The sequence below is a fragment of the Salvelinus alpinus genome, chromosome 23 (assembly GCF_045679555.1).
Source record: "Salvelinus alpinus chromosome 23, SLU_Salpinus.1, whole genome shotgun sequence".
NCBI lineage: Eukaryota > Metazoa > Chordata > Actinopteri > Salmoniformes > Salmonidae > Salvelinus > Salvelinus alpinus.
The window spans coordinates 14,383,941-14,404,042 of record NC_092108.1 but is presented as its reverse complement, the minus strand read 5'-3'; the positions used below and the strand labels follow the sequence as shown (position 1 = coordinate 14,404,042).

Here is a 20,102-nt window from a genome sequence, read left to right as displayed (position 1 = left end):
AGAACCACTGATCTGTGTAGGAAAACGTGGTGCAGATGTATAGCATGTTAGAAATAACCTAAAGAATAAGCACAGCCGGGATAGAGAGGTGTGTCTGAACTGGTAACATGTTGGTTTTAGTTGTCCATATGTGCAGATAAGATCAGTGTAAGCACACCACGGACACGAATATACACTCAGTGGCCGGTTTACTAGGTGCACCACCCTGTTCACGAAAATAGTTCGCACCTACAGACATCCAGGTCATCTATAAGTCTTCGCTAGGTAAAGCTCCGCCTTATCTCAGCTCACTGGTCACCATAACAACACCCACCCGTAGTACGTGCTCCAGCAGGAATATTTCACTGGTCATTCCCAAAGCCAACACCTCCTTTGGCCGCCTTTCCTTCCAGTTCTCTGCTGCCAATGACTGGAACGAATTGCAAAAATCTCTGAAGTTGGAGACTTATATCTCCCTCACTAACTTTAAGCATCAGCTATCTGAGCAGCTTACCGATCGCAGCAGCTGTACACAGCCCATCTGTAAATAGCCCATCCAACTACCTACCTCATCCCCATATTGTTTTTGTAAACATTTTTGCTCTTTTGCACACCAGTATTTCTACTTGCACATCATCATCTGCACATCTATCACTCCAGTGTTAATTTGCTAAATTGTAATTACTTCGCTACTATGGCCTATTTATTGCCTTACCTCCTTACGCCATTTGCACACACTGTACATAGACTTTTTCTATTGTGTTATTGACTGTACGTTTGTTTATTCCATGTGTAACTCTGTGTTGTTGTTTGTGTCGCACTGCTTTGCTTTATCTTGGCAAAGTCGCAGTTGTAAATGAGAACTTGTTCTCAACTAGCCTACCTGGTTAAATAAAGTTGAAAAAAATACAAATAAAATAATAATTTAGTCAAGTGGCCGTGGCTTGCTATATAAAGCAGACAGACAGACATCGAGGTATTCAGTTACTGTTTGATTGAACTTTAGAATGGGTAAAACAAGTGACCTAAGTGACTTTGAGCATGATATAATCGTCGGTGCCAGGCAAGCCGGTTCCAGTATCTCAGAAACAGCCGGCATCCTGGGCTTTTCACGCATGACAGTGTCTATGGTTTACAGAGAATGGAGCGACAAACAAAAAACACCCAGTCAGCGGCAGCCCTGTGGGTGAAAACAGCTCATTGATGAGAGGTTGAAGGAGAATGGCAAGAATCATACAAGTTAACAGGCGGGCCACAAACAGCAAAATCACGGCGCAGTACGTCAGTGGTGTGCAGAATGGCATCTCGGAACGCACAACTCATTGGCCCTTGTCACGGAAGGGCTATTGCGGCAGACGACCACACCGGGTTCCACTCCTATCAGCTAAAAACAAGAAGAAGCGGCTCCACTGGGAACGCCATCACCAACACTGGACAATTGAGAAGTGGAAAAACATTGTCTGGTTCGACAAAACCGGATTCCTGTTGCGTCATGCTGATGGCAGAGTCAGGATTTGGCGTAAGCAGCAGGAGTCCATGGCCTCATCCTGCCTGGTGTCAACGGTACAGGCTGGTGGTTTAATGGTGTTGGGAATTTTTTCCTGGCACACGTTAGGTCCCTTGATGCCAATTGGTCCTTGATGGGTGTACCTAATAAACTGGCCACTGAGTGAATGTCAGGCCTTGAGAGGAAAACGACATACTTGGAATGATACACAATCTAGTAAACTACAGTTTCTCTTTTCAGTTGCCATTTTTGATGTTTTTCAGTAGCCAGAAGGTTGAGATTTATGATCTGGACAGCTGGATTTTATTTTCAGACATGAGGTCTGGTACAATGATCTGTGTGGTATCAAACTGTTTCGATACAAACTTCTCAGGTGGTTGCTACACATTAGTGGTGAATGCGAATTCCAGTCTACAAAATAAAGTGGTTTGAGTTTGAGAAGTGTTCATTATTACGGTCAGCAGTATACAGAAGTATAATGTCTCCCTTTGCTTCAGGGTCTGCATTATTTTCTTATGCTTACTAGCATTTAGCAAATGCAATAATATTGGGGACTAGCTGTCCCTTGCTGGAGTCAAACCCACAACCTTTGGCACACTAAAAACTGTACCAAAAGTCCAGAGGATTGGTTTCATAGAGCTGTACTGCGCCAACTTAATCATCTGGTCATTATTACACAAACAACAGGAGAACAGGCACTCTTTGTCTTCTCTGGCTTATTGGGGAGCTTTTCACAACTGGACAGGTCCATTGTGACTGAGGAACAGATTCAAGTAAACCTACCACAGAAAAGTATTATGCAGTATCTTTGATTAGCATGTAGATATTATGTCTTACACTGAAAACTGGAGGCGTATACCAGTGAGTGCTTTAAATGGTATTTACCTTTTAGGTTGGATTTGGCTTTGGTACTGTTTTTCTAAATGTATTTTTAAGAAGAAAAGTATGTGGCTCTTATTGTGTGAACCGATTATGTTCTATACAGCAAGATTGAATCAGACTGAAAGTTGAGGTTTTGAGTGAAATATTTATGTTCTCTGTGTATGTACGACATGACTTCTACCATTTCAAGCTGATTAAAGAACAGCAGAGGGAGAGATATTTTCCACCTCAGATTCTCTTTCTCCATCTCTCTCTCTCTCTCTCTCTCTCTCTCTCTCTCTCTCTCTCTCTCTCTCTCTCTCTCTCTCTCTCTCTCTCTCTCTCTCTCTCTCTCTCTCTCTCTCTCTCTCTCTCTCATCTCTCTCTCTCTCTCCCCATCTCTCTCTCTCTCTCTCCATCTCTCTCTCTCTCTCCCCATCTCTCTCTCTCTCTCTCTCTCTCTCTCTCTCTCTCTCTCTCTCTCTCTCTCTCTCTCTCTCTCTCTCTCTCTCTCTCTCTCTCTCTCTCTCTCTCTCTCTCCGTCTCCCCTGTTGTGAAGTCTCCAATGGCGAGAAGCCCAGAGGGGGTTGGACGGAGTGAGCAATCAATCAAGTTTTCTTTTTGCACCCTGGCAGGAAGGGACTAACACTTCCCTTCAAACCAATCAGCATACAGGCCTGGATGAGCCCATAGCACCACAGCTAAAAGGCTCTCACATAAAGAGAACGGCCTTTCTCTTTGTCTCTGGCCAGAGTACAGCCTCCTTTCTCTGCTATTGACTGGTGGCAGATGCTGAAGGTAATGCTGTCATGTTGGGTATCCCTGTTTGAGCTGGTCGGGAACAGGCTATTTGATGTGATTGGTTGGCGCTTCTCAGCTTGTTGGCTTGTTGGTTTGATTCCTGCACGGGACACATCAACTGTACATATGAGTGAACTGTCAGTGGCTTTGGATAAAACGTGTCTGCTAAATTACAATATTATGATGTTATCAGTTGATCCTTGTGTTCTTCAGTTTATCCTACAGTAGCTGGGAGCCAGCAGACTCCATATAAACAAAGTGCTGTGTCTAGTGACGTCATAGTGTCCAATGATGATCCCATTTTGTCACCGTCGTTATTTGGTATGGGGATGAAAAAGTGATAGATTCAACTCTGATGCACATTCAATAAAAACAGTTGATTACCGACACACCAGTGCTCGGACGAAGGCTCTATCTGCAATAACTCATTCTGTATGAAGCTATTTTATATTCCGTGGACTGAGCAACTCCTGTGCGGGTCATTAAACATGTAAACTCCTGGATGGAAGTAGCTTATCTCCAAGGCACCAGCACCTCTTAACTTGATTATATTCATATTTTTCTTTATGATATCACTTCTCTGATCATAGCCATGTCTAAAATGGCACCCTATTCCCTAAGTTACTACAAAAGTAATGCACTATACTGTATAGGGAAGAGAGCGCCATTTCAGATTCACCCCATTTCTCCTAGTGGGTGGATTGAAGTCAAAGCCACTGCCCATGCACCTGATCCCCTACACCTGATTTTACAAACCACATTGGCCCCTCACCTCTAACCTCTCACCTTTAACCCCTCAACTTTAACCCCTGACCCCGGCCAGACATGCAGTACAGCTGGAGTAACGACTTTCCGCAGGTGTGTTAACAGCCCCTAGCTACATCTGACCCTGCTACATGTTATCAGGGACCTCTTCACCTCCTCCTCCTTTTCCTGTGGACTGAAGTGAAATTGGTCTGTCTGTCCTCTATATCCTGTTGGGGTGTAATAGGCTATGAGAGGGGATGGTCATTCGCTAGCAACGTTAGCTACATATTAAATGAAACATTACATGTCCATTTTTCCTGTATTTCAGGATTTCATCCAAAGGGACCCTTGCTGATTTGTCAGGACGCAGTCAGACTCCTCTCTAAAGGTAAGACAGAGGGACAATTTTGTCATGGCTTGTAGCCTATTTAAATCAATGTAAGTATATGTATCTTAATGTAATCTATTGAAAGAAGAGTTGGGCATGAGAATGTAATATTAATACATGTATTATTAGGTATTGTATATTTCCTGTTTTTCACATGTACAGTGGCAAGAAAAAGTATGTGAACCCTTTGGAATGACCTGGATTTCTGCATAAATTGGTCATAACATTTGATCTGATCTTCATCTTAGTCACAACAATAGACAAACACAGTCTGCTTAAACTAATAACACACAAACAATTATACGTTATCGTGTCTTTATTGAACACCGTGTAAACATTCACAGTGGAGGGTGCAAAAAGTATGTGAACCCTTGGATTTAGTAACAGTCACCATAGCAGAACCCACCTGTAGCACGCGCTCCAGCAGGTATATCTCTCTGGTCACCCCCAAAATCAATTCTTCCTTTGGCCGCCTCTCCTTCCAGTTCTCTGCTGCCAATGACTGGAACGAACTACAAAAATCTCTGAAACTGGAAACACTTATCCTCCTCATTAGCTTTAAGCACCAGCACTCAGAGCAGCTCATAGATTACTGCACCTGTACATAGCCCATCTATAATTTAGCCCAAACAACTACCTCTTCCCCTACTGTATTTATTTATTTATTTATTTTGCTCCTTTGCACCCCATTATTTCTATCTCTACTTTGCACATTCTTCCACTGCAAATCTACCATTCCAGTGTTTTACTTGCTATATTGTATTTACTTCGCCACCATGGCCTTTTTTGCCTTTACCTCCCTTATCTCACCTCATTTGCTCACATTGTATATAGACTTATTTTTCTACTGTATTATTGACTGTATGTTTGTTTTACTCCATGTGTAACTCTGTGTTGTTGTATGTGTCGAACTGCTTTGCTTTATCTTGGCCAGGTCACAATTGTAAATGAGAACTTGTTCTCAACTTGCCTACCTGGTTAAATAAAGGTAAAAATAAATAAAAAATAAAACTGGTTGACCATCCTATGGCAGCAATAACCTCAACCAAACGTTTTCTGTAGTTGCGTATCAGACCTGCACAACAGTCAGGAGGAATTTTGGACCATCTTTACAAAACTGTTTCAATTCAGCAATATTCTTGGGATGTCTGGTGTGAACTGCTCTCTTGAGGTCATGCCACAGCATCTCAATCGGGTTGAGCTCAGGACTCTGACTGGGCCACTCCAAAAGGCGTATTTTCTTCTGTTGAAGCCATTTTGTTCAAAACTTCTGTGTTTTGGGTCATTGTCCTGTTGCATCACCCAACTTCTGTTGAGCTTCAATTCACGGACAGATAGCCTTACATTCTCCTGCAAAATGTCTTGATAAACTTCGGAATTAATTTTTCCGTCGATGATAGCAAGCTGTCCAGGCCCTAAGACAGCAAAGCAGCCCCAAACCATGATGCTCCCTCCACCATACTTTACAGTTGGGATGAGGTTTTGATGTTGGTGTGCTGTGCCTTTTTTTCTCCACACATAGTTTTGTGTGTTCCTTCCAAATAACTAAACTTTAGTTTAATCTGTCCACAGAATATTATGCCAGTAGTGCTATGGAACATCCAACAGCAATGTTTTTTTTGGGACTGCAGTGGCTTCTTCCGTGGTGTCCTCCCATGAACACCATTCTTGTTTAGTGTTTTCCGTATTGTAGATTCTTCAACAGAGATGTTAGCATGTTCCAGAGATTTCTGTAAGTCTTTAGCTGACACTCTAGGATTCTTCTTACCCTCATTGAGCATTCTGCTCTGTGCTCTTGCAGTCATCTTTGCAGGATGGCCACTCCTAGGGAGAGTAGCAACAGTGCTGAACTTTCTCCATTTATAGACAATTTGTCTTACCGTGGACTGATGAAATTCAAGGCTTTTAGGAGATACTTTTGTAACCCTTTCAAGCTTTATGCAAGTCAACAATTCCTAATCTTAGGTCTTCTGACATCTCTTTTGTTTGATGCATGGTTCACATCAGGCAACGCTTCTTGTGAATAGCAAACTTAAATTTTGTGAATGTTTTTTATAGGGCAGGGCAGCTCTAACCAACATCTCCAGTCTCGTATCATTGATTGGACCTCAGGTTAGCTGACTCCTGACTCCAATTAGCTTTTTAGACATCCACAAGTCTGGTTCATCCTTGGGAGCAATTTCCAAATGCCTGAAGGTACCACATTCATCTGTACAAACAATAGTACGCAAGTATAAACACCATGAAACCACGCAGCCATCATACCGCTCAGGAAGGAGACGCGTTCTGTCTCCTAGAGATCAACATACTTTGGTGCGAAAAGTGCAAATCAATCCCAGAACAACAGCAAAGGACCTTGTGAAGATGCTGGAGGAAACAGGCACAAAAGTATCTATATCCACAGTAAAACGAGTCCTATATCGACATAACCTGAAAGGCCGCTCAGCAAGGAAGAAGCCACTGCTCCAAAACCGCCATAAAAAAGCCAGACTACGGTTTGCAACTGCACATGGGGACACATATCGTATTTCTTTTATAAATGTCCTCTTGTCTGATGAAACAAAAATAGAACTGTTTGGCCATAATGACCATCGTTATGTTTGGAGGAAAAAGGGGGAGGCTTGCAAGCCGAAGAAAACCATCCCAACCATGAAACACGGGGGTGGCAGCATCATGTTGTGGGGGTGCTTTGCTGCAGGAGGGACTGGTGCACTTCACAAAATAGATGGCATCATGAGAAAGTAAAATTATGTGGATATATTGAAGCAACATTTCAAGACATCAGTCAGGAAGTTAAAGCTTGGTGGCAAATGGGTCTACCAAATGGACAATGACCCCAAGCATACTTCTAAAGTTGTGGCAAAATTGCTTAAGGACAACAAAGTCAAGGTATTGGAGTGGCCATCACAAAGCCCTGACCTCAATCCCATAGAAAATGTGTGGGCAGAACTGAAAAAGCGTGTGTGAGCAAGAAGGCCTACAAACCTGACTCAGTTACACCAGCTCTGTCAGGAGGAATGAGCCAACATTCACCCAAATTATTGTGGGAAGCTTGTGGAAGGCTACCCGAAACAATTGACCCAAGTTAAACAATTGAAAGTGTAACGGCAGCCTTCCTCCTCTTCGTCTGAAGAGGAGATGTAGCAGGGATCGGACCAAGACGCAGCATAGTTTGTGCTCAACATATTTAATACAGACGATAAACGTGAACACTTAACAAATACAAAATGTGGCAAACCGATACAGTCCTAGCTGGTGCAGAGAAAACACAAAGACAGGAAACAACCACCCACAATCCCCAACACAAAACAAGCCACCTAAATATGATTCCCAATCAGAGACAACACAAAACACCTGCCTCTGATTGGGAACCATATTAGGCCAAACATAGAAACAGACAAACTAGACACACAACATAGAATGCCCACCCAGCTCACGTCCTGACCAACACTAAAACAAGCAAAACACACAAGAACTATGGTCAGAACGTGACAGAAAGGCACTGCTACCAAATACTAAATGAGTGTATGTAAACTTCTGACCCACTGGGAATGTGATGAAAGAAATAAAAGCTGAAATAAATAATTCTCTCTACTATTATTCTGACATTTCACATTCTTCAAATAAAGTGGTGATCCTAACTGACCTAGGACAGGGAATTTTTAGTAGGATTAAACGTCAGGAATTGTGAAAAACTGAGTTTAAATGTATTTGGCTAAGGTGTATGTAAACTTCCGACTTCAACTGCATACTATATACTATATATATATATATATATATATATATAGTACCAGTCAGAAGTTTGGACACACCTACTCATTCAAGGGTTTTTCTTTATTTTGACTATTATACACGAGTAATAGTGAATACATCAACACTTTGAAATAACACAGATGGAATCATGTAGTAACCCAAAAAGTGTTTAACAAATCAAAATATCCACCCTTTGCCTTGATGACAGCTTTGCACACTCTTGGCATTCTCTCAGCCAGCTTCACCTGGAATGCTTTTCCGTCTTGAAGGAGTTCCCACATATGCTGAGCACTTGTTGGCTGCTTTTCCTTCACATTGCGGTCCAACTCATCTCAAACCATCTCAATTGGGTTGAGGTCAGGTGATTGTGGCGGTCAGGTCATCTGATGCAGCACTCCATCACTCTCCTTCTTGGTCAAATAGTACTTACATAGCCTGGAGGTATGTTTTGGGTCTTTGTCCTGTTGAAAAACAAATGATTATTATTATAGGATATAGGATCGGACCCTTTTTTTCAGTTTTCACCTAAAATTCCTAACCAAATCTAACTGCCTGTAGCTCAGGACCTGAAACAAGGATATGCATATTCTTGATACCATTTTAAAGGAAACACGTTGAAGTTTGAGGAATGTTAAATTAATGTAAGAGAATATAACACATTAGATCTGGTAAAAGATAATACAAAGAAAAAAAAACATGCGTTAAAAAAACAACATTTGTACCATCATCTTTGAAATGCAAGAGAAAGGCCATAATGTATTATTCCAGCCCAGGCGCAGTTTAGATTTTGGCCACGAGACGGCATCAGTGTACGTGCAACGTTTTAGACTGATCCAATGAACCATTGTATTTCTGTTCAAAATGTTGTATCAAGACTGCCCAAATGTGCCTAATTGGTTTATTAATACTTTTTCAAGTTCATAACTGTTCACTCTCTTCAAGCAATAGCAAGGTATTATTTCACTGTAATAGTTGGACAGTGCAGTTAGATTAACAAGAATTTAAGCTTTCTGCCAATATCAGATATGTCTATGTCCTGGGAAATGTTCTTGTTTCTTACAACCTCATGCTAATCGCATTAGCCTACGTTACCTCAACTGTCCCGCGGGGGACCCACTGATCCTGTAGAGGTTTTAAGACCTACTTTAGAAGGGCAAACACGTACCATTTCGGTGCACATCCAATTGCTATCCACCCTCAGGTTTTTGGCAACAGGCCCTTTTTAGTTGGAGCTTGCCGATCTGTATCTCACAGCCCTCGATGAGCGGATGTGTTGGATGCAATTATCAGCAATATGAAGTTACATTCAATTTCAATACACCATCGCACAACAGGTTCAATTCAATAGGAGTTACTTTACCATCAATGGGTTCCCAAATCCGAACGGAGCAACAGACGATACCCAGATCGCTATTAAAGAACCATCCCAAAACGAGTTCAACTACGTGAACAGAAAAGGCTTCCACTCTATGTGCAAGGGATAGGTTATGTGATGAGCAAAAGATGCTGCTGAATGTGGTGGCCAGGAGGAACGCACGCCTAGTTCATTCTGCAGAACAGCAATGTTGTCCTCTAACACCTTGCTGAGTGTTGCCTACTAATTTGAAGTGTATTTGCCATTGCAACTTGAATTGTCTCAATGGTCTTCTCTTTGAAGCTATGTTTGTATTTTTACTGTAAAGCCACACCTGAGCTAGTCAAATAAAACCTTTCAGTCTCTTGAAAGTTTTTTTCTAAGCCTTTTTTGGTTGCGACTTTGTATGTTTCATGGTATGTAGTTGTATATTCCCCACAGTCTTTAAAGGGGTGGTTTTGACCATATAAGGTTAATTAGGGGCGATTTGAAATGCAAAAAGCCAAGGTCGTGCACGAGCACTGAGAACAGTTGGTATTTATGGTAAATCTCCTACCTGTGTGCGTATGATGATCGTCAAATCTTAGCCTTTCATTACAACTTCATCTCATCTCGTAAGCTTGGTGATAAGAGGATGTTAAAGTATAAGTTAGACAGTCCCACTACGACAACAGTCTGGAGGGACAGAGAGTGGGTTATGGTTGGTAGGGTGACAACAGTCTGGAGGGACAGAGAGTGGGTTATGGTTGGTAGGGTGACAACAGTCTGGAGGGACAGAGAGTGGGTTATGGTTGGTAGGGTGACAACAGTCTGGAGGGACAGAGAGTGGGTTATGGTTGGTAGGGTGACAACAGTCTGGAGGGACAGAGAGTGGGTTATGGTTGGTAGGGTGACAACAGTCTGGAGGGACAGAGAGTGGGTTATGGTTGGTAGGGTGACGACAGTCTGGAGGGACAGAGAGTGGGTTATGGTTGGTAGGGTGACGACAGTCTGGAGGGACAGAGAGTGGGTTATGGTTGGTAGGGTGACGACAGTCTGGAGGGACAGAGAGTGGGTTATGGTTGGTAGGGTGACAACAGTCTGGAGGGACAGAGAGTGGGTTATGGTTGGTAGGGGGACAACAGTCTGGAGGGATAGAGAGTGGGTTATGGTTGGTAGGGGGACAACAGTCTGGAGGGACAGAGAGTGGGTTATGGTTGGTAGGGGGACAACAGTCTGGAGGGACAGAGAGTGGGTTATGGTTGGTAGGGTGACAACAGTCTGGAGGGACAGAGAGTGGGTTATGGTTGGTAGGGTGACAACAGTCTGGAGGGACAGAGAGTGGGTTATGGTTGGTAGGGTGACAAGAGTCTGGAGGGACAGAGAGTGGGTTATGGTTGGTATGGTGACAACAGTCTGGAGGGACAGAGAGTGGGTTATGGTTGGTAGGGTGACAACAGTCTGGAGGGACAGAGAGTGGGTTATGGTTGGTAGGGTGACAACAGTCTGGAGGGACAGAGAGTGGGTTATGGTTGGTAGGGTGACAACAGTCTGGAGGGACAGAGAGTGGGTTATGGTTGGTAGGGTGACGACAGTCTGGAGGGACAGAGAGTGGGTTATGGTTGGTAGGGTGACGACAGTCTGGAGGGACAGAGAGTGGGTTATGGTTGGTAGGGGGACGACAGTCTGGAGGGACAGAGAGTGGGTTATGGTTGGTAGGGTGACAACAGTCTGGAGGGACAGAGAGTGGGTTATGGTTGGTAGGGTGACAACAGTCTGGAGGGACAGAGAGTGGGTTATGGTTGGTAGGGTGACAACAGTCTGGAGGGACAGAGAGTGGGTTATGGTTGGTAGGGGGACGACAGTCTGGAGGGACAGAGAGTGGGTTATGGTTGGTAGGGGGACGACAGTCTGGAGGGACAGAGAGTGGGTTATGGTTGGTAGGGTGACGACAGTCTGGAGGGACAGAGAGTGGGTTATGGTTGGTAGGGTGACGACAGTCTGGAGGGACAGAGAGTGGGTTATGGTTGGTAGGGTGACGACAGTCTGGAGGGACAGAGAGTGGGTTATGGTTGGTAGGGTGACGACAGTCTGGAGGGACAGAGAGTGGGTTATGGTTGGTAGGGGGACGACAGTCTGGAGGGACAGAGAGTGGGTTATGGTTGGTAGGGGGACGACAGTCTGGAGGGACAGAGAGTGGGTTATGGTTGGTAGGGTGACGACAGTCTGGAGGGACAGAGAGTGGGTTATGGTTGGTAGGGTGACGACAGTCTGGAGGGACAGAGAGTGGGTTATGGTTGGTAGGGGGACAACAGTCTGGAGGGACAGAGAGTGGGTTATGGTTGGTAGGGGGACGACAGTCTGGAGGGACAGAGAGTGGGTTATGGTTGGTAGGGGGACGACAGTCTGGAGGGACAGAGAGTGGGTTATGGTTGGTAGGGTGACGACAGTCTGGAGAGACAGAGAGTGGGTTATGGTTGGTAGGGGGACGACAGTCTGGAGGGACAGAGAGTGGGTTATGGTTGGTAGGGGGACAACAGTCTGGAGGGACAGAGAGTGGGTTATGGTTGGTAGGGTGACAACAGTCTGGAGGGACAGAGAGTGGGTTATGGTTGGTAGGGTGACAACAGTCTGGAGGGACAGAGTGGGTTATGGTTGGTAGGGTGACAACAGTCTGGAGGGACAGAGAGTGGGTTATGGTTGGTAGGGTGACAACAGTCTGGAGGGACAGAGAGTGGGTTATGGTTGGGAGGGTGACAACAGTCTGGAGGGACAGAGAGTGGGTTATGGTTGGTAGGGTGACAACAGTCTGGAGGGATAGAGAGTTGGTTATGGTTGGTAGGGTGACAACAGTCTGGAGGGACAGAGAGTGGGTTATGGTTGGTAGGGTGACGACAGTCTGGAGGGACAGAGAGTGGGTTATGGTTGGTAGGGTGACGACAGTCTGGAGGGACAGAGAGTGGGTTATGGTTGGTAGGGTGACGACAGTCTGGAGGGACAGAGAGTGGGTTATGGTTGGTAGGCTGACGACAGTCTGGAGGGACAGAGAGTGGTTTATGGTTGGTAGGGTGACAACAGGCTGGAGGGACAGAGAGTGGGTTATGGTTGGTAGGGTGACAACAGTCTGGAGGGACAGAGAGTGGGTTATGGTTGGTAGGGTGACGACAGTCTGGAGGGACAGAGAGTGGGTTATGGTTGGTAGGGGGACGACAGTCTGGAGAGACAGAGAGTGGGTTATGGTTAGTAGGGGGACGACAGTCTGGAGGGACAGAGAGTGGGTTATGGTTGGTAGGGTGACGACAGTCTGGAGGGATAGAGAGTGGGTTATGGTTGGTAGGGTGACGACAGTCTGGAGGGACAGAGAGTGGGTTATGGTTGGTAGGGTGACGACAGTCTGGAGGGACAGAGAGTGGGTTATGGTTGGTAGGGTGACGACAGTCTGGAGAGACAGAGAGTGGGTTATGGTTGGTAGGGTGACAACAGTCTGGAGGGACAGAGAGTGGGTTATGGTTGGTAGGGTGACAACAGTCTGGAGGGACAGAAAGTGGGTTATGGTTGGTAGGGTGACAACAGTCTGGAGGGACAGAGAGTGGGTTATGGTTGGTAGGGCGACAACAGTCTGGAGGGACAGAGAGTGGGTTATGGTTGGTAGGGCGACAACAGTCTGGAGGGACAGAGAGTGGGTTATGGTTGGTAGGGTGACAACAGTCTGGAGGGATAGAGAGTGGGTTATGGTTGGTAGGGTGACAACAGTCTGGAGGGATAGAGAGTGGGTTATGGTTGGTGGGTGACAACAGTCTGGAGGGACAGAGAGTGGGTTATGGTTGGTAGGGTGACAACAGTCTGGAGGGACAGAGAGTGGGTTATGGTTGGTAGGGTGACGACAGTCTGGAGGGACAGAGAGTGGGTTATGGTTGGTAGGGTGACGACAGTCTGGAGGAACAGAGAGTGGGTTATGGTTGGTAGGGGGACAACAGTCTGGAGGGACAGAGAGTGGGTTATGGTTGGTAGGGTGACAACAGTCTGGAGGGATAGAGAGTGGGTTATGGTTGGTAGGGTGACAACAGTCTGGAGGGACAGAGAGTGGGTTATGGTTGGTAGGGTGACAACAGTCTGGAGGGACAGAGAGTGGGTTATGGTTGGTAGGGTGACAACAGTCTGGAGTGATAGAGAGTGGGTTATGGTTGGTAGGGCGACAACAGTCTGGAGGGACAGAGAGTGGGTTATGGTTGGTAGGGTGACAACAGTCTGGAGGGACAGAGAGTGGGTTATGGTTGGTAGGGTGACAACAGTCTGGAGAGACAGAGAGTGGGTTATGGTTGGTAGGGTGACAACAGTCTGGAGAGACAGAGAGTGGGTTATGGTTGGTTGGGGGACAACAGTCTGGAGGGACAGAGAGTGGGTTATGGTTGGTAGGGTGACAACAGTCTGGAGGGACAGAGAGTGGGTTATGGTTGGTAGGGTGACAACAGTCTGGAGAGACAGAGAGTGGGTTATGGTTGGTAGGGTGACAACAGTCTGGAGGGACAGAGAGTGGGTTATGGTTGGTAGGGTGACAACAGTCTGGAGGGACAGAGAGTGGGTTATGGTTGGTAGGGTGACAACAGTCTGGAGGGACAGAGAGTGGGTTATGGTTAGTAGGGGGACGACAGTCTGGAGGGACAGAGAGTGGGTTATGGTTGGTAGGGTGACGACAGTCTGGAGGGATAGAGAGTGGGTTATGGTTGGTAGGGTGACGACAGTCTGGAGGGACAGAGAGTGGGTTATGGTTGGTAGGGTGACGACAGTCTGGAGGGACAGAGAGTGGGTTATGGTTGGTAGGGTGACGACAGTCTGGAGAGACAGAGAGTGGGTTATGGTTGGTAGGGTGACAACAGTCTGGAGGGACAGAGAGTGGGTTATGGTTGGTAGGGTGACAACAGTCTGGAGGGACAGAAAGTGGGTTATGGTTGGTAGGGTGACAACAGTCTGGAGGGACAGAGAGTGGGTTATGGTTGGTAGGGCGACAACAGTCTGGAGGGACAGAGAGTGGGTTATGGTTGGTAGGGCGACAACAGTCTGGAGGGACAGAGAGTGGGTTATGGTTGGTAGGGTGACAACAGTCTGGAGGGATAGAGAGTGGGTTATGGTTGGTGGGTGACAACAGTCTGGAGGGACAGAGAGTGGGTTATGGTTGGTAGGGTGACAACAGTCTGGAGGGACAGAGAGTGGGTTATGGTTGGTAGGGTGACGACAGTCTGGAGGGACAGAGAGTGGGTTATGGTTGGTAGGGTGACGACAGTCTGGAGGAACAGAGAGTGGGTTATGGTTGGTAGGGGGACAACAGTCTGGAGGGACAGAGAGTGGGTTATGGTTGGTAGGGTGACAACAGTCTGGAGGGATAGAGAGTGGGTTATGGTTGGTAGGGTGACAACAGTCTGGAGGGACAGAGAGTGGGTTATGGTTGGTAGGGTGACAACAGTCTGGAGGGACAGAGAGTGGGTTATGGTTGGTAGGGTGACAACAGTCTGGAGGGACAGAGAGTGGGTTATGGTTGGTAGGGTGACAACAGTCTGGAGGGACAGAGAGTGGGTTATGGTTGGTAGGGTGACAACAGTCTGGAGTGATAGAGAGTGGGTTATGGTTGGTAGGGCGACAACAGTCTGGAGGGACAGAGAGTGGGTTATGGTTGGTAGGGTGACAACAGTCTGGAGGGACAGAGAGTGGGTTATGGTTGGTAGGGTGACAACAGTCTGGAGAGACAGAGAGTGGGTTATGGTTGGTAGGGTGACAACAGTCTGGAGAGACAGAGAGTGGGTTATGGTTGGTTGGGGGACAACAGTCTGGAGGGACAGAGAGTGGGTTATGGTTGGTAGGGTGACAACAGTCTGGAGGGACAGAGAGTGGGTTATGGTTGGTAGGGTGACAACAGTCTGGAGAGACAGAGAGTGGGTTATGGTTGGTAGGGTGACAACAGTCTGGAGGGACAGAGAGTGGGTTATGGTTGGTAGGGTGACAACAGTCTGGAGGGACAGAGAGTGGGTTATGGTTGGTAGGGTGACAACAGTCTGGAGGGACAGAGAGTGGGTTATGGTTGGTAGGGTGACGACAGTCTGGAGGGACAGAGAGTGGGTTATGGTTGGTAGGGGGACGACAGTCTGGAGGGACAGAGAGTGGGTTATGGTTGGTAGGGTGACAGCAGTCTGGAGGGACAGAGAGTGGGTTATGGTTGGTAGGGTGACAACAGTCTGGAGGGACAGAGAGTGGGTTATGGTTGGTAGGGTGACAACAGTCTGGAGAGACAGAGAGTGGGTTATGGTTGGGAGGGTGACAACAGTCTGTAGAGACAGAGAGTGGGTTATGGTTGGTAGGGTGACAACAGTCTGGAGGGACAGAGAGTGGGTTATGGTTGGTAGGGGGACAACAGTCTGGAGGGACAGAGAGTGGGTTATGGTTGGTAGGGTGACAACAGTCTGGAGGGACAGAGAGTGGGTTATGGTTGGGAGGGTGACAACAGTCTGGAGGGATAGAGAGTGGGTTATGGTTGGTAGGGGGACAACAGTCTGGAGGGACAGAGAGTGGGTTATGGTTGGTAGGGGGACAACAGTCTGGAGGGATAGAGAGTGGGTTATGGTTGGTAGGGTGACAACAGTCTGGAGGGACAGAGAGTGGGTTATGGTTGGTAGGGTGACAACAGTCTGGAGGGACAGAGAGTGGGTTATGGTTGGTAGGGTGACAACAGTCTGGAGGGACAGAGAGTGGGTTATGGTTGGTAGGGGGACAACAGTCTGGAGGGACAGAGAGTGGGTTATGGTTGGTAGGGGGACAACAGTCTGGAGGGACAGAGAGTGGGTTATGGTTGGTAGGGTGACAACAGTCTGGAGGGACAGAGAGTGGGTTATGGTTGGTAGGGTGACAACAGTTTGGAGGGACAGAGAGTGGGTTATGGTTGGTAGGGTGACAACAGTCTGGAGGGACAGAGAGTGGGTTATGGTTGGTAGGGTGACAACAGTCTGGAGGGACAGAGAGTGGGTTATGGTTGGTAGGGTGACGACAGTCTGGAGGGACAGAGAGTGGGTTATGGTTGGTAGGGTGACAACAGTCTGGAGGGACAGAGAGTGGGTTATGGTTGGTAGGCTGACGACAGTCTGGAGGGACAGAGAGTGGGTTATGGTTGGTAGGGTGACAACAGTCTGGAGGGACAGAGAGTGGGTTATGGTTGGTAGGGTGACAACAGTCTGGAGAGACAGAGAGTGTGTTATGGTTGGTAGGGTGACAACAGTCTGGAGGGACAAAGAGTGGGTTATGGTTGGTAGGGTGACAACAGTCTGGAGAGACAGAGAGTGGGTTATGGTTGGTAGGGTGACAACAGTCTGGAGGGACAGAGAGTGGGTTATGGTTGGTAGGGTGACAACAGTCTGGAGGGACAGAGAGTGGGTTATGGTTGGTAGGGTGACAACAGTCTGGAGGGACAGAGAGTGGGTTATGGTTGGTAGGGTGACAACAGTCTGGAGGGACAGAGAGTGGGTTATGGTTGGTAGGGTGACACAACAGTCTGGAGAGACAGAGAGTGGGTTATGGTTGGTAGGGGGACAACAGTCTGGAGGGACAGAGAGTGGGTTATGGTTGGTAGGGTGACAACAGTCTGGAGAGACAGAGAGTGGGTTATGGTTGGTAGGGGGACAACAGTCTGGAGGGACAGAGAGTGGGTTATGGTTGGTAGGGGGACAACAGTCTGGAGGGACAGAGAGTGGGTTATGGTTGGTAGGGTGACGACAGTCTGGAGGGACAGAGAGTGGGTTATGGTTGGTAGGGTGACGACAGTCTGGAGAGACAGAGAGTGGGTTATGGTTGGTAGGGTGACGACAGTCTGGAGGGACAGAGAGTGGGTTATGGTTGGTAGGGGGACAACAGTCTGGAGGGACAGAGAGTGGGTTATGGTTGGTAGGGTGACAACATTCTGGAGGGACAGAGAGTGGGTTATGGTTGGTAGGGGGACAACAGTCTGGAGGGACAGGGAGTGGGTTATGGTTGGTAGGGTGACAACAGTCTGGATGGACAGAGAGTGGGTTATGGTTGGTAGGGTGACGACAGTCTGGAGGGACAGAGAGTGGGTTATGGTTGGTAGGGTGACGACAGTCTGGAGGGACAGAGAGTGGGTTATGGTTGGTAGGGTGACGACAGTCTGGAGGGACAGAGAGTGGGTTATGGTTGGTAGGGGGACAACAGTCTGGAGGGACAGAGAGTGGGTTATGGTTGGTAGGGTGACGACAGTCTGGAGGGACAGAGAGTGGGTTATGGTTGGTAGGGTGACAACAGTCTGGAGGGACAGAGAGTGGGTTATGGTTGGTAGGCTGACGACAGTCTGGAGGGACAGAGAGTGGGTTATGGTTGGTAGGGTGACAACAGTCTGGAGGGACAGAGAGTGGGTTATGGTTGGTAGGGTGACAACAGTCTGGAGAGACAGAGAGTGGGTTATGGTTGGTAGGGTGACAACAGTCTGGAGGGACAGAGAGTGGGTTATGGTTGGTAGGGTGACAACAGTCTGGAGAGACAGAGAGTGGGTTATGGTTGGTAGGGTGACAACAGTCTGGAGTGATAGAGAGTGGGTTATGGTTGGTAGGGTGACAACAGTCTGGAGGGACAGAGAGTGGGTTATGGTTGGTAGGGTGACAACAGTCTGGAGGGACAGAGAGTGGGTTATGGTTGGTAGGGAGACAACAGTCTGGAGGGACAGAGAGTGGGTTATGGTTGGTAGGGTGACAACAGTCTGGAGGGACAGAGAGTGTGTTATGGTTGGTAGGGTGACAACAGTCTGATTAAGTAGACCTACAGTAGATGGCTTGCTCTATAGCTACCACCATCTGTCATGGTTATGTTCTGGACAGTAACTCCAATATTGTGGTGCTGACCGCTGCATGGTCCCAGGCCATTTGCTCCAATAATCAAGCCGAATGGAAATCAATGCCTATGTTCCCTACCTGTAATTGATGCCATAAAAAAAAGATGTGGTGTTTGGTTGCCTAGCTACGAGGTCTCTTTTCCACATCATTTTGCCTCTGTCTTTTTGTGATTATTTTGTCAAACTGTCTCTCTTTGTCCTAAACCTTCATTATTTCTCTTATCTTTCTTTGTTTCCCTGCTCGCTCTGTCTTTGTCATGCTGTCCTTCTCTCCCTCCCCATCATACCATCACTCTTAGAAAAAACAAGGTGCTATCTAGAACCTAAAAGGGTTCCTCGGCTGTCCCGATAGGATAACCATTTGAAGAACCCTTGTTTGTTCCAGGTAGAACCCTTTTGGGTTCCATGTAGAATCCTCTCCTCTCCTCTAATCCCCTCCCCGCCTCTCCACTCCTCTCCTCTCCCCGTCCCTCCCCTTCCATCCCCTCCTCTCCTCACCGCTGGGTCCAATCTTACCTAAAGCTTTCAGTCTCTTTCTCCTCCTCATGTGTCACAGCAGCAGTATTTTCATGAGTCATTAGCTGCTTAGAGTGTGATTATTCATCAGACTTATTCAACACACATGTGCAGGCAAACACACAGACTACAATACCTGAGGGACCAGGAAGATATCATAAGTTGAATGCACCAACTTGTAAGTCGCTCTGGATAAGAGCGTCTGCTAAATGACTTAAATGTAAATGTAAATGAAGAGAATAATGGCTGATTCAGCTCAATTTGCTTTTCTGGTAGAACTTTTTCAGAAGAGGAATTGGAATGAGCGGTTGGAGGGGAAAGTTGTTATTTTCTGATAATATCTTAAGCAATTATTCTACAGTTCTCTGTCTACTTCCCACCCCATACCAAGATATTAGTATCTGTCTTTCCTGTTATTATGCCACAACACCATGTTGATCCTATATAACATAAAACAATGCTATTGCAAATGATAAAGTAATGCCTAACTACAGCACATTACCTACACAAGATTATGGCACCAATAATGTTCTGTTCCTAGAATACAGAGTATAGCAATTGAAACACATTCACAGTGTCAAAGCTCAAGACAACCCATGAGGCACGGCACCAGTCCACACAGTATCATAGCAATGTACCTAGTATTATACCAGGCTGCCATCCATGACAGCCTGTCCATTTTCAAAGGCCTTTTTAAGTCTCTCCTGTCTTCTTTCTCTTCTCTTATCCTCTCTTCTCTTCTCTTCTCTTCTCCTCTCTTCTCTTCTTCTCTCTTCTCTTCTCTTCTCTTCTTCTCTTTTCTCCTTCCTTCTCTTCTCTTCTTCTCCTCTCCTCCTCTTCTCTTCTCCTCTCCTCCTCTCTTCTCTTCTTCTCTCTTCTCTTCCCTTCTTCTCTCTTATCCTCTCTTCTTCTCTCTTCTCTTCTCCTCTCCTCTCTTCTCTTCTTCTCTCTTCTCTCTTCTCTTCTCTTCTTCTCTCTTCTCCTTCCTTCTCTTCTCTTCCCTTCTTCTCTCTTCTCCTCTCTTCTGCTCTCTTCTCTCCTCTCTTTGCTTCTCTCCTCTTCTCTTACCTCTTCTCCTCTCTCCTCTGTCTGTCCATCATCTGGAGCCCTTACTCACTCTGTCGTTCCCCTCCGTCACTCTGTCGTTCCCATCCTCAGTCACTCCAGAGGTAATTGATTTTCTCTTCCCGTCTCTTCTCCTCTTCTTCTCTCTTCTCCTGTCTTCCCTTCTCTTCTCCTTTCTTCTCTTCTCTTCCCTTCTCTCTTCCCTTCTCTTCTCTTCTCCTCTCTTCTCCTCTCTTATTCTCTCCTTCTCTTCCCTTCTTCTCTCTTCTCC

General features: G+C 46.9%; 1 protein-coding gene and 1 long non-coding RNA gene across 3 annotated transcripts in view; one reads left to right on the top strand and one right to left on the bottom strand.

Annotated features, from left to right (window-relative positions):
- Window positions 1–20,102, top strand: part of LOC139550283 (neurocan core protein-like) — a 154,059-nt gene that overhangs the window by 3,576 nt on the left and 130,381 nt on the right. Inside the window, exon 2 of one of the 2 annotated variants that reach the window (XM_071361079.1) lies at window positions 4,224–4,283. The exons of the other annotated variant lie outside the window; for it this stretch is intronic. The gene's annotated coding sequence lies outside the window, so the exon portion shown is untranslated. The remainder of the gene's footprint in view (window positions 1–4,223; window positions 4,284–20,102) is intronic. 2 annotated transcript variants of the gene reach the window in all.
- On the bottom strand, window positions 7,452–19,861 carry LOC139550282 (uncharacterized). Its single transcript, XR_011669997.1, has 2 exons — window positions 19,405–19,861; window positions 7,452–8,497 (listed from the first exon to the last, which is right to left on the bottom strand). It is a non-coding gene; the product is annotated as an uncharacterized lncRNA (long non-coding RNA).